This window comes from Ictidomys tridecemlineatus, unplaced genomic scaffold, assembly GCF_052094955.1.
Source record: "Ictidomys tridecemlineatus isolate mIctTri1 unplaced genomic scaffold, mIctTri1.hap1 Scaffold_6333, whole genome shotgun sequence".
In the NCBI taxonomy this organism is placed as follows: Eukaryota; Metazoa; Chordata; class Mammalia; order Rodentia; family Sciuridae; genus Ictidomys; species Ictidomys tridecemlineatus.
This window is the reverse complement of record NW_027524379.1, coordinates 15,382-32,681: the sequence shown is the minus strand read 5'-3', so window position 1 is coordinate 32,681 and position 17,300 is coordinate 15,382. Positions and strand designations below refer to the sequence as shown.

Here is a 17,300-nt window from a genome sequence, read left to right as displayed (position 1 = left end):
AAAGGGCTAGGGATGTGGCTCAGCGGTTAAGCACCCCTGGGATCAATCCCTGGTACCTAAAAAATGAAAAGAAAAGAATAAATCCGGCAGGTGTAACAATAATGGTGGTGGCTGACATAACGGTGGCAGTGGTTTTTGTCTTAGCACTAATTGTTCAGTAACAGTGATCACAGCCATTTTCATCCTTGGGTAGAAGCGGGGACAAGATTTCCACACGTAGCTTTGCTAAGCTGTGGGGGGCCGCTCTGCCTCTGTTCCATGTGTGAACTCATTGAATCCTCAAGGTAACTTTACATAGGATACACTGTTTCCCCCAGAGAGGCTGAATATTGCATCAAGGTCACACAGCCGGGAGGCGGGACAGCCTCAGCTCCTCAGCTCCACCCAGGTTGGGGAGACCCAGGATGAAACAGCATCGTCCAGAGCCGTGTGGTGCACCCCGGGCAGCCCCAGGCCCAGCTGGGCTTCTCCCCTAAAATGTGACAAAGTAGCCATCGTGGTCATCCCACCGGCAAGTCCACCAGGCGATAACCAAGGTCAACGGAGAACTGGAAAAATGTCATTTCTGTGGAAATAAAATCAGCAGGGGACAGACAGACCTGGGTGGTGGCACCGAGGTCCAGGGGACAGTTGTATCAACGGCCCCCGGTGCTGACCCCACAGCTTCCTTCCCCAGAAGCCCTGGACCTGCAGCCCTGCCTGGCCTCCGGGCACAGCCTCCGCCACCGTCCTCACACACCACCTGTGACCTGCAGGGGACATGCAGGCGGGAAGTCATGTCCCTGAGGGGAGCCAGGGACCCTGAAGGGGGGACTTCTGGGACCCTGACGCCGACCAGGTCCCGGGACCCAGGGGGACGAGGCTCCTTCCTCCAGCCCTAAAATCTGCAAGAACAGGTTCCACCGAGCACCAGGCAGCAGGGGCCAGGGGGACCCAGAGTGGCCATGGCCGTGGGGACTGGAGGGTCGGAGGTCACCCTGCTGTCCGTCAAAGTCAGGAGGGGACCTGGGCGGGGCTCTCTGGGGACTTCCCTGGGACCCCCATAAAACTGGAGGGCAGGAGGGGCACGCTGTCCCTGTCCCCTCTGAGAGGACCCCTCTGTCCCTCTCCACCCCTTCCATAAGCTCCTGCCTGTCACTGTGATTGACAGGTGCGACATCCTGCTGGCTTGGTGGCAAGAACCCGAGTTTGAAGGGGTCTTGGTGCTGCTCACCCTGATACAGGGTGAGCGGACCAAGGGGCCGCCCCTGCGGGACCCTCGGGGACCCTCCGCGCCGCCTGGGGCCCAGGGAGGGGACGTTCTCGGCGCTGCGGCGCCCCCTGCAGGCGGGGCGGGGAACAGCGGCCGTCGGAGCCCCCGGGTACCACGGACGCCCAGGGACGTCCATCCCCCGCTTTGGCTCCTCTGCCACTAAAAATCAATATGATTTAAGAGACCAGGAAGGAGACCCCTGGGGACAGGAGGGGACAGAGTGTCAGAGTGCCAGGCGGGAGGGCTGGGGAAGGAAGCCCACCCAGGTGCCCGCTCTGGGAAGGGGACGGGGTGCTGTCCCCCCACCAAGGGATCGTGCCGCTGGCACTAACCAAGTGTCCCTGCAAACCTGTCCCCGTGCATGACTGCAAACAGGGACCTCAGAGCTGAGGGCCACAGGGACCCAGCTGCAGAGCTGAGAGTCAGCCAGGTCAGCCCCCGGGACAGCAGGAGGCCAGCTCCGTCCCCTCCTGCAAAGAATCGATGTGTTTGTGCCGAAGCACAAATGGATCCGAATGGCCCGCGGGGACACGGTCACCGTCACCGGCTGAGAGGGAGGAATTAGGAGCTGCAGGTGCAGCGTCCCGGAGCCCAGCGTGAATGACCCCCCGGTGGCACCTGGGACAAAGAGGGACACAGGATCTCTCCTTTTCTTTCTTTCTCCTTTTCCCCTGGACCTATTCAGTGAGTGACCACAGGACATTTTCCCTCCTGTGGCATGGCCGATGACAAGCCCTGGGGGCCTTTCGGGGCACTGAACACTGTCCCCTCCTGGGCTGGACTTGTGGGGCCGCCTGAGGGGATTCCACCGTGGGCTGCGGGGACATCGGGGTCAGCACGGGAGCCGCTGTCCAGGGTCCCTGCAGACGACCGGAAAAATTCAGGGGCATCCTGGACCTTGTCCCTTGTCCCCTGGATCTGGGGTCAGAACCGTCCTGGGCTGGGGACCTGTGGCCTTAGATTCTGCTGGGTCTTTCCTTCTATTTTATTATTATTTTTGGGGGGTGATTTAGATCTTTGATGAGGTGGTGAGGTTCTTAATGAGCACCGTGATTTGCATATTCATAGGACATTCATACATATTCATGTCTATCTTATCATATATGTTTATATGCTAATTTATCGATAAAATTCATATGATCAACTCACATTAAATATATTAGTAAACTATATAAAATATATTATTAAATTATGTTATATAATAATTTTATCATAAATAAAACTATGATATATAATTATACAATAATATATAAAATTATAATATATAATTATACAATAATATATAAAATCATAATATATAAAACTGTAATATATAATTATATAAAATATATAAAATTATAATGTACATTATAACATATAAAACTGTAATGTATAATTATACAATAATATATGAAATTATAATATATAATTATATAATGATATATAAAATTATAGTATATATAAAAATGTATTTATATGACAATATATGAAATTATAACATATAAAACTGTATATATAATAATATATAAAATTATAATATACAATTATACAATAATATATAAAATTATTATATATAGTTATATAATGATAGATAAAATTATAACATATAAAACTATAATATATAATTATATAATAATATATAAAACTGTAACATATGATCATATAATAACATATAAAATTATAATATGTAATTATACAATAATATATAAAATCATCATATATAATTATAGAATGTATTTTAAGTTATAATATATAATTATATTAAAATATACTAAGATATATTATTAAATATCTTATTAAATTCATAATACATATACTATTAATCCATATTCAATATATTCTTATTGAATACAGTATTATATTGATATTATAAATCATAAATATATTTTTGATTTCTAGTTTTACATATTTTATAATTATGTATCTTTCTATATTTCATACACGTAATACACTTTATAATTTATATATGCATTTTTAAATTTTTAATTTATATACACAACTGTATATATGTAAATTATATGTTAAAGTATATTTAAATGTGAATTAAATACATACTAAAAAATATAATTTTTCAAACTGACATGTAGACAATTTCTTGGGAGGTTTCCTTAGAAGAAAGAGCTGGTTTTGCCTAGTTTCTCCTCATTCTCAAAAGAGCTCCTCCTTCTGTATCAGTCAGCTACAGCAGATGTCATGCCACATAACAAAGATCCCCAAATCTCAAAGCCTTTTGATAATAACCATTTTATTTTTTCACACTTTCGAGTCTCTGGGCCGAATCACATTGGGATGATCTTGGCGGGGCTCTGCCGGGCTGGAATAAAATGCATGATTTGGGCTGGATTCACACGTTCTCGTCATTCTGGGACCTGCACATTTCTCGGGCATTTCCACGTGAATGTCTAAATGCACCATAGGAGTCACTGCTGTTCCACTTTCTGCAAAGTCCTTCCATGTCTTGTGACCCGAAGCAAATCAGACGCTCGTCCACGGTCCGTGTGGAGGTGAGAGATGTGGTTCTGCACAAGTTGAGAGGGAAACAGAGCTGTGGTCAGCTAACGTATTGTCCAGGGCCACCCTGAAGCCTGCAGATGTTTTTTTGAGCCAGAATCAGGACAGAGGTGGAAGGGCAGAGCAGACAGCAAGACGGCTATCCCCTGCCCACTGCAAAACTCCATATGATCCCAATTCCCGGTCCCTTCCTCTCTGCATCAATCTTTCTATAACTCAAGCTTTTAGACTCTCTGTCCTTGAGGGGACTGTCCACATGGGGAAAGGTCATTGCTCTGTTTGGGAGCAGGAACCAGGAGTCTAACCCGCTCATCTACAGCAGTCCTTTTAACCCCAGCCTTCCCAGCAAGCCTGATCAACAGCACAACTGTGGTACGCCATAATGTAGTGGAATAGTATACAGCCACCAACACAAAACAGACCCTGACGAAAAGCCACACATGGACCCGTCTCAGTGCTCAGCAGAGGAAGGGAGCCTCAGGAGAGGGCACACTGTCCAGTTTCACTTAGAAAACCTCAGAAGCAGGAGTTGAAAAGTAATGGGTGTCCGTATTTCTTACCTTTGCCAGGCTGAATGATATTCCATTGTGTGGAAGGACCCCCTCTTCTGTGCATCCATTCTTCCTGTAATGGACACTGCAGTGGCCTCCAGCATTGTCACAATTCCAGGCTCCTATGTCTGCCCATTTTGCCAGATGCTTTCAAATCTAACATTCCCAGGAGTCTTCAACAGTCTTCTCTGGGTGGACAGATGATTGACATCTTGAAATCCTACCACCAACAACGAGTGTGCAAATCTCTCTTCCAGACCCCACACTTGCGGGGTTTTTTTTCCCTCCCCGATGTCATTTCTTCCTGTTCTCCTGAGCACCGGTTTGTCACCCGTCCAGTGCCATTTAATCACCCACAGTCAGGGCCAACTGGCCTCAATTTAATTTTCTTGCAAAACCATTTGATATTCACATCAAGAACCTCCGCCGAGCCGGTGACAGGAGAATGACATTAGGCTTTCACGCTGTGGCAAGAAGAGAAATGTATTCATTGCACGCCTGACCCCCCAAATGTGCGGCGCCCTGCCAAGTCCGGCTCGGAGGATGTCTAGGGTTATAAATCATTTAAATCCCATTGGGTTTCCCCGGATGGGTTTTTCCTTAATTGAAAAAAAAAATGCAGAGAAGCCTGACCGCAAATATCGTGCCCTGGGCTTGTCCTCCTGTGGCGGTCAGGGAAGACGGTTGAGTCTTTGGGGGCAGTGAGGAGGGGCTCAAAGTGCAGCCCAGCACTGACGGTGGCCATGTGTGTCAGGCAGCTTGCCAGCACTGTAACAAACACCTGAGACCATCAACTTAGGAAGAAAAAAGGTTTGTTTGGGCTCATGGTTTTGGAGGTGCGAGTCCCTGGTCCGTTGATAGCACCGCTCTGGGCCAGTGCTGAGGCCTAGCATCATGGCGGGAGCAGGGGGAAGAACAAAGCCACCCAGGGCCAGGAGTAGAAAGAGGGAGGAGGAAGAAGGAGCTGCAGTCCTTTTATGACCTCCAAAGCCACGCCCCCAATGGCCTCACTTCCTCTCCCTAGGCTCCGCCCCTTAAAGGCACCAGCACCTCCCAATAGCAGCAAGCTGGGAACAGACCTTGGACACATGGGTGGGGAGCACTGAGGACCCGCCTCCGCCTCTTAACCTTGGAAATGGAGGCTGCAGAGAGCGCGGGAGAAACTGACCAGCAAAAGGAGGTGGTAGAGAGCCCTGGTCTCAGTCCCCAGTGCCCGGGTCAGCTCGGGAATCACGAGGGAGGCCAGAAAGTCTACCCACCCACCCACTCACCTGCCGGTCCAAACTGGGGTGCGTGCATGTGGGTGTTGGGGGGCACTTAGGTGCACGTGTGCAAGCGGCCCCCGGTGGAGGAGCATCGTCCTCCAGCCCGTGAGTCTGTGAACTTAGAAGCCCCTGGAAACCCGGGCCCGGGCCCTGGTCTGACGCTGTGATTTGCCTGTTGGGCATACAGCAGGTGCTCAATAGCGGTCTGTCCAGGAACAGAAGGCCCCAGCGTGGGTGGTCAGGGCAGCTGGCCCTCTGGGGGGGGGGGGGCTTGCTCTCCGGCCTCTGGCCTCCCTCCCTCCCCCTCGGGCCTCCGGTGCGGAAGTCCAGGTGAAGGTCAGTCCTCCGGTCCACCAGGCTGCCAGCCCGTCTGACACGCAGGACAGCCCGCCGTCCCCCTGGGGACCAGCCGTCCCTGAAAGGAGGTGACGGCGCCTGGCCCCCCACTGGCCTCATTTCTGGGGCACGTTGCCATCTGGACGCCCAGGGTCTCCGAGAGGGACGCGCTGCTGGCGGCAGAGGCTGACCCTTTAGTGCAGTCAAGCAAAAGGCGACACAGGCCCGAGCCCCAAGGAAGGAGAATTTGCAGGACGCGCACTTGGAGAAGAAGAAGGAGAAGGAGAGCGATTTAAATGCAAATAATTTGCAAAGCCACGTCCGTGTCCAGCCCCTGACCCCAGCCCAGGGCAGGGGGTGTGGACACCCACAGCCTCCGGCGCACTGTGTCCGGGGACGGGTTCGTTGCCCTTGAACCGTGGACGGTGCATTTATTTTATTTTTTTCCAGAGACGACGAGGGGGAACCGCAGGCTGCTCTCTGCTGGACAAAACCCCGTGACCCTCTGCTGACCCTGAATCCAGAGACGTCCCTCGAGCTGGAATCTAGGGACACATGGATGGCGGAGGTGTCCCCGTCTGTATGGAGATGGACAGTCGGGGTTTGGAGTCCCGTGGGATGCTGACCCTGCATGGCCGTGCACGGCTGATTGACAGGTCCTCTGTCCACGCGGAGTTCTGGGTTCGAGAGACGCACAGGACCACGGCCCCTCCGCTGAATCGACGTCGCGTGGACTCAAGGCATGGAATTGACGGTTAAATGACCTCAGATGCATGAGTCCAAAAGGCTTCAAAGGTCCATACCCAAGTGACCGGAGAGTGGCTCAGAGGGTAAGCAAAATACGAAAAGAAATTGAGGAAATGAAGAAAAAATATATAAAACTCCCCATGAGTCGTGTCCACCTCCCCCAAGCTCTTCCACCCCCCAAAAATGAATGAATAAACCTGTGCGTGTCCAGTAGAAATGCAATTTTCATGACCCGTGTCCAGTTTTTCCTGCCCAGTTCCCAGTCGGAGCAGGTTAATCCGAATCCCCGACTTGATCGCATTGAGACACGCGATGATCCAGAGGCTTGTGGGCGTGGCAATGGGAGGGGCGTGGGTCTAGGAATGATTGGCATGTGGGACAGCCAATGGAGAGGACGCCCTCCCCACGCCGGGGCACCACTGTCCAATAGGATGGAGGCTTCCTTGGAATAAAAGCAGCCGCAGGTGCCGAGCTGGGTTCTTCCCCAAGGGGCTCCTGAGGCTGCTCCTCCGGGCCCTTCCCTCTCCCCAGGTGGACTGTCCAGTGATTCTGCAGGGAGTTTCCAGAAGCCGTGGGTCTGGGCTCGGGTGGCACCGCGGGTGCCTCTTGCTCTGGGGCCCAGCCTCTTGGACTGTGGGGCCTCTTGGACCATCTTTGCAGCTGACCTCAGCGTGTGACAGCCCTGTGACTCACAATAGCCATCCTCAGTGACCGACCAACGGACAGAGGGGTAAAGAAAACGTGGTCTGTATACACAGTGGAGTATTACTCAGCCATGAAGAAGGTGGCCATGATGGCATTTGCAGGAAAAAATGGAGGGACCGCCCTATTTACGGAAATAAATGAAACCGAGAAAGCACAGGGTTGGATATTTGCTCTGTGGAGGTCAAGAGGAAACAACAGAAACTGCCCTGGTGACAAGGAACTTAGCCGGTGTCCCACGAGGTCCAGGATGCAAGTTCCCCTGTTGGGACTCGAACCCTGCAAACACTCGGATCTTCCATTTCCCGAGGAGCCCAGTGGGTTGATGGTGTCGGTGACATTGGCTGCACAGTTTTGCCCAAATGTGACATTCAGAGCCGGGGTCCTTGTCACTACAAGAAAGCGAAAAGGACCATGTTCAGGGGAAACCAGTTTTTTCCTTCTGCAGAACTCTGGGCTGCGCAGCTCGCTGGCCCCTGGGCTCCCCAGACGTCCAGGCTGTGACCTTTCCAAGTGTTTACGGCTCTGTGCTTGCGCTGGGCCTTGCGGGAAGTGGCATTTCATGGCCGCCCTGACAAAATGCCAAGCCCCCCCCCCCCCGGCTGCCGGGGGTGATTCTTCTCCAGTCTCATCAGGATTTATCTTGGCTGTGTGCAAAACAGGACCCAGCGCCCCGGGAAGGACCAGAGACCGGGTTCTCCTTCCCAGAGACTCCATCTCTTTACGGATAGAGGCTGGGCTGGAGCCTCAGAGGTCACGGTGCCTGTCGCCGTTGAGCTTTCCGACACTATGACACACACCGGAGGCGGTCGAGTTATAGAGAAAAGAGGTTTTTGGACATCTCAGTCCAGGTCATTTGACTGTGTTCCTTGTGGGGTGTTGATGTTTGTTTGCTCTCTTGGATGGACTCACTGGGTGTAGACTAATAAGTGGATTAATCCACTTGGATGGACTCACTGGGTGGTGACTGCAGCAGGTGGGGTGTGGCTGGAGGAGGGGGTCCCTGGGCTGTGCCTTGGGGTCTCTGTCCTGTCCCTGGTGGGCAGAGCTCTCTCTGCTCCCTGGTGCCCTGTCCTGAGCTGCTCTCCTCCTCCAGGCCCTGCCGCCATCTTGTTCTGCCCAACTACCGTGGGTGAGACACTGTCCCATTCAGTCACTCAGATGTCCCCCGTGCACCCTTCCTGTTGTCCACCGCAGGTTGGTTTTGTGTCCCCCGAAGGCTTCTGTGTTGAAGGCTGGGTCTGCAGGAAGTAGAACCTTTAAGAGGCTGCACAGAGTGGGAGGGAGTTGGATCATTGGGGTCGGGAGTGGGAACCTCAGTCTCCTCCTCACCCTCTTTACTTCCTGGCTCCGGAGGTGAGTGACTTGGCTCTGCCACGCCGTCCTGCCAGGATGTGCTGCTCATCCAAGATCCAAAGCAATGGGGTCATTCAGTTTCCCACACGATGAGTCAATACGAACCTTTTGTCTTTATAACATGACTATCTTAGGTGTTTGTTACAGTCACAGAAAGTGGACACGCTTATACTTTAATTCACTGGTGCAGATTTTCCCGCCATATAAAATGGTGCAGTCCCCAAATACCATTTATCTATCACCACACCCTCCCGCCATGACGTGCCACCTCAGACCCAAACCAATGGGACCAACCGAGCACAGGCTGGAACCTCCAAATCCAAGAAACAAAAGCAACCTTTCGTCTCTATAAGCGGATTGTCTCTGGTATGCGTTACAGTCACAGCAAGCCGTTATGAAATAGCAAATATTTGAGATTTCACTGCTCGTTACTGCAATTTGAATAACACACATTCTGAACCAAAAAAAAAAAAATGACCATGTCACAGGCATCAATATCACGCATCAATTAAAAAAAAAATCACCCATCCCCCTTCAGCACGGTTATTCTGCCCGAGCAGAACCGTCACAGAGGTGACGAGCGGTATGAGCAAGAATGCTCACCGTGACTTATTTATTGTGCCTCCAACTCGAGGACTTCTGAAGCGCCCTTCAGCGGGAGAGGGGATGAATAAATCAAGCCTTAGTCACACACAGGACGCGGAACAGCAGTGGCGGAGAGGCTCAAGGACACTCGGTGACTCCAATGAGTCACAAACCCCATGTGACGCAAAAGGAGAAAACCCCAGCTCTGGCGCCTGCTCACCGTCGGAGTCCACTAATCCCTTTAACTTATTTATATAAAACAGCAAAGTGAGCAACGGGATCAGCCAGGCTGCGGTCACTGTCGGGGAGGGAGGTCACGGGGTCCAGCTGCAGAGAGGACCCACGTACCCTGAGTGGCCTGAGGGTCCCCCAAGGTGCCACATGGTCTCTGAGGTCCAGTCCCTGGTGGCCGACTCCATGGCTCTGGCCCAAGGGGAGCAGAACAAGATGGCGGCAGGGCCTGGAGGAGGAGAGCAGCTCAGGACAGGGCACCAGGGAGCAGAGAGAGCTCTGCCCACCAGGGACAGGACAGAGACCCCAAAGGCACAGCCCAGGGACCCCTCCTCCAGCCACACCCCACCTGCTGCAGTCACCACCCAGTGAGTCCATCCAAGTGGATCAATCCACTTATTAGTCTACACCTCTGCTCACATTCCCAACATGGTGTCATGCAGCAGGGTCTCTCAAGAGCCCAGGAGTCACCAGAATTGGAGTGAAACGGACTTCTTTTCTTTAGAAAGCATCCAGTCTCAGATGTTCTGTGATAGTAACAGAAAATGGGCAAGTAGCATGGTCGTGTGGTGAGGGCCAGGTTCCCACAGGAAGAGAGCCACCAGGACAGCCCTGGGCGCCCTTCAAGGGGACGTGCACATCAGGGGCTGGACAGTCCCACAATGGCCATCGACAGACTGAAGAGAAGGAGGGACCATCATCTTCTCAGTCCAAGAGCCCGGAGCCTCAGAACCACAGGGACTAAAGGACACAGCCCTGGCCCAAGATGGCGGAGCTGGAGACTCCCTAGAGAGTCGCCCGGGAGAGTCCACCCTGGAGGACAGGAGGAGGGGGTCATGTCCTAGGAAAGGGCAGTACCCATGGGCGCACCTGATAAGAGGAGGCAAGCGTGCATCTCCTCCACATCCTCTTCCTCCATCTCCTCCATCTCCTCCTCCTCCTCCTCCATCTCCTCCTCCTCCTCCTCCTCCTCCTCCATCTCCTCCTCCTCCTCCTCCTCCATCTCCTTCTCCTCCTCCTCCTCCTCCTCCTCCTCCATCTCCTCCATCTCCTCCTCCTCCTTCTCCATCTCCTCCTCCATCTCCTCCTCCTCCATCTCCTCCAACTCCTCCTCCTCCTCCATGTCCTCTTCCTCCTCCTCCTCCTCCACCATCTCCTCCATCTCCTCCTCCTCCATCTCCTCCTCCTCCATCTCCTCCTCCTCCTCCTCCTCCTCCTCCTTCTCCTCCTCCTCCTCCTCCATCTCCTCCTCCTCCTCCTCCTCCTCCTCCTCCTCCAGATGAATGGATAGACAGACAGGTAGATAGATGATTGACAGGTGACTGTCATGGGCAAAGCGAAGTCTGACATTCTCGGTGGTTTTCCCGGGAATATCCAGCTACCGCTCCCATGAGACTTTGTGTCACTTGGTGAGAGCCACCGGGCGCCATCGGCCCCGCGCGGAGGACGGGGAAAATACCACTCGGTGTGGAGAGATGCCTGGCACCACGTCCCCTGAGGCTCCCGCTGGGCACGGTCCAGAGCTCTGTCCAAGGCCAGGACGATCTGCATCCGAGGTTTGGCCTGAAAGACGCTTTTAAAATGTCCTGTTTTCCCCATCGCCTCGGGAGGCTGAGGCAGGAGGCCGGCAGGTGGGAGGCCAGCCTCAGCGGCTGAGCAAAGCTCTAAGCGACTAAGCGAGACCCCGACTCTAAATAAGCAATTAAAGGTCTGGGGTGGGCTCCGCGGCTGGGCACCCCTGGTTCAATGCCTGGATCCCCCCCCAAAAAAAATCCACAGGGGAAGGCTGACCTGCAATAAGGGGGATCTGTGGAGGCTGGATCCCGGCCTCCTCTGGGGGACGTCCAGGGTTGCTGGACTCTTATCAAAATTAGACGCTGGGGGGGGCCCAAGGATTGGGACACAGCGTCCCTGGGCCACTCGGGGTCCCAGAAGCCCACCGGCTGGACCAGGCCAGGAACACGGGAAGCTTGTAGGGGCTCAAGTTGTGTCCCTCTGGGGACAGGGACCTTCCACAGCCCGTGGGCCCCGAGGCCTCTCAGTCGAGGCACAGAAACCCCCAAGGAAGGTCCTTGCGGTGTCACTCGAGGTGCTGTTGGGGACGTGAATGGGCATCTGCGGCCGTCGGGGTGTGGCCGCGGGTCAGTCCCTCTGTCCCCTCCTGCTTCCTCAGGGCCAACCCCCCCCCCCCGGGCCCCACGGAGCCGTAACGCTGCCCGGGTCCCTGCGGCTCCACGTCCTGTCCCTGCAGGCCCCTGGGTCACCGCGCTCCCCCTGAACAATCCCCAGTGCTGTCCTCTGGACCGTCTGTCTGCTCACGGGGCCTCAGCCGGAGGCCAGGGCGCTGGGGAGGCCGGGCTCCCTCCTCCCTGAATGGCCAGCTCAGCTGAGGTCAGGGCAACGGGAAGGTCAACAGCTGCCCCAGGCCTCCAACCCAGGCCTCTACCCAGGCCTCTAACCCAGGCCTCCCACCCAGGCCCCTAACCCAGGCCTGTGACCTGTTCCTCTAACACAGGCCTCTAACACGGGCCTCCGACCCAGAATTCTGATCCATGACTGACTCTGACCCAGGCCTCTGACCCAGGCCCTTGACCAGGCCTCTAATCCAGGCCCTGACCCAGGCCCCTGACCAGGCCTCTGACCCAGGCCCCTAACCCAGGCCTCTAATCTAGGCCTCTGATCCAGGCCTCTAATCCAGGCCTCTGACCCAAGCCCCTGACCAGGCCTCTAATCCAGGCCTCTAATCCAGGCCCTGACCAAGCCTCTAGTCCAGCCCTCTGACCCTGGCCTCTAATCCAGGCCTCTAATCCAGACCTCTGACCAAGGCCTCTGACCAAGGCCCCTGACCCAGGTAGGGGAACGAGGACTGAGTGCTTCATGGACAGTGCTTCAGCGGACGTTGGGTGGTGATCGCGGTCACTGCGAGGGTCGGCCTGAGGTCTTACAAAGTCAGAAGGTCGACTTGTCTGGTGGCATCAGGTTGCGGAGTCGTGCGACACTGAGGTATACATTAAGAACATAATTAGAGCTCCACACGAATGTCCACTGATAGGAAAAATGCGCAAGTCCTAGGTTTGTGATTCCCAAATCGGGCTTTTTATTTGAAATATTCACAGAATCAGAAACTTGGGATTCCGTGGGCTCGGGGGTCCATTCCAGTACCCCCAGGAGGGCCACGCTGGGGACCCAGCTGTCCCCATGTGGGGGACATTTTTTAGGGGACATTATTCACACCAGCGATGTCACTGCACATTGGAAAATGAGCAAAGTGGGAAATGTCATGTTTTGTGAATTTTCCCTATATTTTGATTTTTCCCCCATTTTTGGTAGCAGGGATTGATCCAGGGGCGCCTGGCCCCAGAGCCCCGTCCCCAACCCTTTTTATTTTTATTTTTTATTTGGGGACAGGGTCTCCCTACGTTGCCCAGGGCCTCAGTAAGTTGCTGAGGCTGGCCTCCAACTTGCCGATCCTCCTCTCTCAGCCTCCGAGTCTCTGGGAAGACTGGGCTGCGGAGGAGGCTGCGGAGGAGGCCGGGAGGCCGGGCAGGTGGGAGCATCAGCGACACCCACACAGCCATGCAGCTCGGCCATGACCGGACGTGACATCAATTAGACACGGACCTTGTCATCACACCAAGGGTGCTCTCATGTGACAGACCTGCCACAGCCACAGACGGTCACAGGGCCGGGGACACGAGGCGCGCCCACTCACATACTGATGTCGACCTTAACGCAGAGACCGAAATGCGCCTTGGCGCCTGCTGGCCCTTCCCCCAAAGAGTGACCCACAGGACAGGCGCGGGCGGCCTCTCCGTGCAGGACCCGTGGTCTCTGCAGTCTGGGGCCCTGCGTGGCCGCGATGACACTGTCCCCAAGCTGGGTCTGCCATGCAGTGTCCTTGATGTCATGCACACTGTGTGACAGCCTGCTGGTCACTCCCAACTGTGGCCTGGTGCCGCCTCCTGCGGTCTCCAAGGCCCAAATGACCAGGGACATTTCCCGAGAGCCAGGTTGCAGGGGTCCTGGGGGGTTCCAAGTGCAGCCTCGGGGGGCCACCTGGGTGACCCTGGGGACACACGTCCACCTTCTGCCCATCAGCACCGGTCAGCACCCTGGACCCGGAAGCCTGCCACTCAAGGGCGCCCTGGACCTGCAAACGGGAAATGTCCACCCCGAGCTGTGGGCACCAGGTCTGCAGAGGCGGCCTCCCGAAGGGACCGAGAAGTGGCCTCCACCCATGGGGTCCCCCGGGTGCAGACCAAGCAGCGCCCGCCCCGTTCTCCAGATGTCGCCTGAGACCCGGGCGGGGCGAGGCCGGGCTGGGCTCGGGGGACCGAGCGCCTGCGGGGTGAGTCCGGGCGGGGAGGGGCGCGGCGGTCCCCCTGCCCAGGCGACAGCTGTGACCGCGGGGAAGCCCCAGCGCTCGGTCGGCGCCCAGCAAACCGCGGGCCGCGCGCGCCCCCTGCCGGCCGCCGCCGCACCTGCGCCCCGCCCGCCTCTGGAGGGACAGGGCCGCAGCCCAGGGCCACCCGCTGCAGACCGCAGGCGCCACCCCACGCCTGCGGCTCCGTGTCCCAGTGTCTCCAGAGCTGCCGCCTCGGGACCCAGGGCCACCAGCTCCGCGTCCTTCCCTCCTCCGCTCCTGGACCCGCAGACGAGGCCCGGGGACCCCTCCGCATCCCTGTGTGCCCGAGCCCCAGTCCTCTGTCCCCACCCCTACAGTCACCACCTCTAGGTCCCCTCCCCACTCCCGGGTCTCGCCCTGCACGCCTATAACCCCTCCCCCACTCACACGCCCCTCCCCCACTCACACGCCCCTCCCCTTCTATGCCCCTCCCCCTCCTCATTCCTATGCCCCTTCCCCTCCTGTGCCTCTCCCCCACTCTTACGCCCCTCCCCCATTTCTATGTCCCTCCCCTTCTATGCCCCTCCCCCACTCCCACTCCCACGCCCCTCTCCCTCCTCATTCCTATGCCCCTCCCCCTCCTGTGCCTCTCCCCCACTCCCATGCCCCTCCCCCATTTCTATGTCCCTCCCCCACTCCCACATCTCTCCCCCCACTCCTACGTCTCCACCTCCACTCCTGCAGGGTGGCAGGCCGAGGCCAGTCTGCAGGCCGCTGGGAGGAGGCCTCAGCCTCTCAGGAGGCCTTGGACCAAGAAGGCTGCAGATCCGTTTGGATAAAAGCAAGAAAGAAAAATCCGACGCTGGACCGGGGTGAAACCTGCAGGCACAGCGCTGGGCACCGTGTGTGACCGATGGCCTCTCCCCTGGAGACCACCTCCCTGCGCCCACGAAGGCTCTGCAAAGCAAGGCCCAGGGCTGCCCGAGCCTCCTGAGCCTCCAGCCCCGGTCTCCAGTGGCTGCCTCCGTGGCCTCGGTGGGAATGTGCACAGGGAATTCTAATGGAACTTGGAAACGCTGTCCCTGGGAACCGGTCAACCCGGTTTTCTTGGTAGTTTCTCCGCAGATGCAGAAACGGTACCTGGGACGCAGGGGACCCTGGGACGCAGCTCGAGGTACCCGCCTTGCCTCGCGCGGGCCAGGCCCGGGGTTTGACCCCCAGCACCTCAGGAAAAAAGCACAGATGCATGCAGATACACACGCACACTCATGCACACCCACACGCAAACTCACGTGCAGTGCGTGCAGAAGTGCACTCGGACACACAATGATGCACACAGGCATACACGTACACACACACACACACAGGCCCGTGCACAGGGAAACACACAGACCCACACAAATGCAAAAAAACCTCCCGTGCGCAAGAGTCCTGCAAACCCACAAACGTTTGGCCACACCTATGCCAACGCCCGTGAGCATGCACACGCGTGAGCGCGTGCCAACACATACCCCGCACACACGCACATGTACACGGCCGTGCAGAAACGAACTCACAAACACAGAAAACACACACCTCCTCCGACGCACGCTGCACACCCACAGGCAGATGCTTGCACATGAGCGCGCAAACACGCAGGACCCGCCCCCCCTGCCACACACACACACACACACACACACACACCTCCCCCTTTGAGAAACCACAACCGTCTCCAGGAAATGGAGGCCTCCTGAGCCCAGGACCTGCAGCCAGGGGCGGCCGCTGCTGGGAGGTGGCCCCGCCCCAAGCCCCAGGCCCCGCCCACACCTCAGGCCCCTCCCCACGCCCCAGGCTCCGCCCCACACCCAAGGCTCCACCCTGTGCCCTAGGCTCTGCCCCAAACCCTAGGCTCCGCCTCATGCCCACAGGCCCCTCCCCACACCCAGGCCCCGCCCCACACCCCAGGCCCCGCCCCACGCCCTAGGCTCCGCCCCTTGCCCAGCTCCGGTTCCTGCGGGTTAAAGGTGCACAGCAGCCTGCGCGGGAGGCCCTGAACGATGGGAGGACAATCTGCTGTCCAGGGAGCTGGACCCCTGCCCAGGATCAGGTCTGGACATCTTTGCTGCCTCTGGCCGGCCAGCACGAGCTCCCATGGCATGTGTCCCGAGGACCTGGCTGTCCAGGCACCGTCTGGGGCTCGGCCCGACCCCTCCTCCCCAGCGCTGGCAGATGCCCGAGAGGCACCGGGCGGCTCCCGGTGGGGACGCACCGCCCGGCTCAGTGCCCAGAGAAGACGACCTAAGGTGCCCACAAGGGGCTGAGCAAGGCAGGCGACAGGTGGCTGCAGCCCGTGGGACAGAGACCTGGGAGAGAGGAGTGGGGGGCTTCAAGGGGGACAGAGTGTCCCAGTCAAGGGCGCAGGGGCCGAGAAACGGTCCTAGAGGGACTGGGCAGCGTGGACGTCACCGTCTAGTGGCACCGGCGTGCAGAACTGTGGGCCAGGGTCGTTCTGCAACCCCAGAGCGTTGTCACCCACCCCCCCAAACCCAAAGGACATCCGAGGCCCTCCCTGTCCCCCGCCTGGTCCCTGGCAGCCTGCAACGCCCTGCGGACCTCCTGAGCTGGACGCTGTGTCCCGCAGCCCCGGCCTTGCCACGGATCCCGGCAGCCAGGGCCAGCGCCCTGCGCTCCCAGCCTCCTCCGTCTCCGCTTCCTAAAAATGCAACTTCTCGGCGACTCTTTGCTCAGCAACCGGCTATTTCCGGACCGACTTGTGCTCAAACCGTGTTGGCAGAGGACGGGGTCCGGTGGGGTCCGGGGCTCGAGGTCCCCGCAGGCAGCATGCGCAGCCCTTCGGAGATGGACCGTGGGGACCTCGGCCTCTCCTAGGGGCTGTGAAAAGCCCCCAGGTCAGTGCCGAGCAGAGTCCCCCCTCTGGGCGCCCTGCAGGGCCGGCCACCCACACCTAGAGGCATGAGGCTGCCCTCGGGGGTCAGTCTTCCCGTGACCCCAGAGGCAGTGGCCAATGCCCACCCACTAGGGGGCAGCAGGGACCACGGACCCAGCGCCCTCCCCAGGACCAGCTTCCTCCTGGGCTGCCTGCAATGTCTGAGCGCCACTGTATACGCGGAAACCCCAGGTCATGGACGCTGCTGACCAGGGTCTGTGGATTGTGGAAAAAGCTGCGAATCGGAAGGTCCGGCATTTCTGACGTGGGACTTTGTGGACTAAGTACAGCAAGCCGGCCTCCAAGGGACGCTGCAGACTCTCCTGCGTCCCTCCTTGGGGACTCTGTGCCCCGCAAGGATCGGCAGGGCCTGCTCCGATTATGTCTCCAAGACAAACCGTCATTGGCCACCTGTCGACCGGCTCGGGAGGCCAGAGCAGGAGGATGGAGAGTTCAAAGCCAGCCTCAGCCAAAGCGAGGCCCTAAGCAACTCTGTGAGACACTGTCCCTAAGT

At 56.7% G+C, this 17,300-nt stretch overlaps 1 long non-coding RNA gene across 1 annotated transcript; it reads left to right on the top strand.

The window, feature by feature from the left end:
- The first annotated feature begins 3,163 nt into the window (after positions 1 to 3,163).
- LOC144374303 (uncharacterized) lies at positions 3,164 to 6,863 on the top strand. The gene is made up of 2 exons (XR_013433755.1): positions 3,164 to 3,735; positions 6,345 to 6,863. It is a non-coding gene; the product is annotated as an uncharacterized LOC144374303 (long non-coding RNA).
- The last annotated feature ends 10,437 nt before the right edge of the window (positions 6,864 to 17,300 follow it).